Below are 2,625 nucleotides of genomic sequence, written 5' to 3'. Positions count from 1 at the left end.
AATATATATAATAAAAATATATATATATATATAAATAAATATATATATAAATAAATATAAATAAATATATATATATATATATATATATATATATATATATATATATATATATATATATATATATATTAAATTGATACTACAAGGGGTCTTCAAATTCTAAATCAAATAGAAACATAATCCTTCGTATGACCTTAAATTCAATATAGTTTAGTAGAACCCCCGCCCCCCGTCTCCCCTGACTTAGGCAGGGCTTAGACTCTTATGGGTAAGGTGATCGTCAGCATGCAAGCCGTGAGGCGGCTGGTTTTGTTTGGTGGCCAAGAGCCATTTCCTTTTGTTTTTTTGAGTCTTTAGTTTGGGCATGACTTCGGTATTTTTTCCTTTTGTACATATTTATGTGTCGTCACCTTCTGAACAAATAATAATCCGCTTAGACTGGCTGACCAAGAGGTCAAGAGAGACAGAGCTGGCCCTGGACCAAAGTAAGGTTACTGTTTCCCTGGGTACATTCAACACCTAGGTTGATTTTTGTTGATTTCTCACATTAATAAATCAGGTTACAGACCAGTTAACTAGGCCTAAGACCCCTAGATTTAGCGAGTGCGACAATATTAGTAGGCTAGTTAAAATGGTTTTGGTAACACTGGACTTTGTTACATAGGTTAAACTACAAAGACATGGAATGGTCCATAGGGTAATCCTAAGTGATATGACCGTCCCTATGGAAAACCTCAGAGTATGCCGCTAGAGCTAGAACAATGCACCCTTTTCATGTGACCTGCAGTCAGACCCCGATCATCAAATAAATTCTAATGTTATTTGTCACACGTCGAATACAACAGGTGTTGACCTTACCGTGAAATGCTTACTTACAAGCCCTTAACTCTATTTTATTAAAACTGCATTGTTGGTTAAGAAAATATTTACTAAATAAACTGAAGTAAAAAATAAAATAAAAAGTAACAATAAATAACAATAACGGGGATATATACAGGGGGTACCAGTACTGAGTCAATGTGCGGGGGAACATGTTAGTCTAGGTCATTTGTACTTGCAGGTAGGGGTAAAGTGCATAGATAATAAACAGCGAGTAGCAACAGTATAATTTTTTGGTGGAATAGTCCATTTAAATTAGCCGGGTTGCCATTTGATTAATTGTTCAGCAGTCTTATGGCTTGGGGGTAAAAGCTGTTTATGAACCTTTTGGACCTAGACTTGTCGCTCCGGTTCTGCTTGCCATGTGGTAGCAGAACGAACATTCTATTACTTGGGTGTCTGGAGTCTTTGACAATTTTTGGGATGGCAGGAAGCTTGGCCCCAGTGATGTACTGCGCCATACGCACTATCCCCTGTAGCACCTTACGGTCGGATGCCGAGCAGTTGCCATACCAGGCGGTGATGCAACTGGTCAGGATGCTCTCGATGGTGCAGCAGTAGAACTTTTTGAGTGTCTGAGGACCCATGCCAAATCTTTTCAGTCTCCTGAGGGGGGAAAAGGTGTTGTCGTGTCCTCTTAACGACTGTCTTGGTGTGTGTGGACCATGATAGTTTGCTGGTGATGTGGACACCAAGGAACTTGAAACTCTCGACCCGCTCCACAACGGCCAAGTTGATGTGAATGGGGGCATGTTCGGCCCTCCTTTTCCTGTACACGATCAGCTCCTTTGTCTTGGTCACGTTGAGGGAGAGGTTGATGTCCTGGCACTACACTGTCAGGTCTCCTAACTCCTCCCTATAGGCTGTCTCATCGTTGTCGGTGAATAGGCCTACAACTGTTGTGTCGTCACCAAACTTGATGATGTTGGAGTTGTAATTGGCCATGCAGTGGTAGGTGAACTGGGAGTACATGAAGGGACTAAGCACACACCCCTGAGGGATCCCTGTGTTGAGGATCTGCGTTGCAGATGTGTTGTTGCCTACCCTTACCACCTAGGGGCGGCGTGTCAGGAAGTCCAGAATCCAGTTGCAGAGGGAGGTGTTTAGTCCTAGGGTCCATAGCTTTGTGGTGAGCTTTGTGGGCACTATGGTGTTGAATGCTGAGCTGTAGTCAATGAATAACATTCTCAGGTATTCCTTTTGTCCAGGTGGGAAAGGTTAGTGTGGAGTGTGATTGAGATTGCGTCATCTCTGGATCTGTTAGCGCGGTATTCAAATTGGAGTGGGTCAAGGGTTTCCAGGATGATGGTGTTGATGTGAGCCATGACCAGCCTTTTAAAGCACTTTATGACTACCGATGTGAGTTCTATGGGGCGGTAGTCATTTAGGCAGGTTATCTTTGCTTTCTTGGGTACATGACTATTGTGGTCTGCTTGAAACACGTAGGTATTTCAGACTCAGTCAGGTAGAGGTTGAAAATGTCAGTGAAGACACTTGCCAGTTGGTCTGTGCCTGCTCTGAGTACACATCCTTGTAATCCATCTGGCAACACAGCCTTGTGAATGTTGACATATTTAAAGGTCTCTCTCACATCGGTTATGGAGAGCGTGATCACAGTCGTCTGGAACAGCTGGTGCTCTCATGCATGCTTCAGTGTTGCTTGCCTCAAAGCGAGCATAAAAGGCAATTACCTGTCTGGTAAGCTCGTGTCAATGGGCAGCTCGCGGCCTGGTTTCCCTTTGTAGTCTT

This window comes from Oncorhynchus tshawytscha, linkage group LG23 (assembly GCF_018296145.1).
Source record: "Oncorhynchus tshawytscha isolate Ot180627B linkage group LG23, Otsh_v2.0, whole genome shotgun sequence".
NCBI classification, from domain to species: domain Eukaryota; kingdom Metazoa; phylum Chordata; class Actinopteri; order Salmoniformes; family Salmonidae; genus Oncorhynchus; species Oncorhynchus tshawytscha.
Note: the sequence above shows the minus strand (reverse complement) of the source record.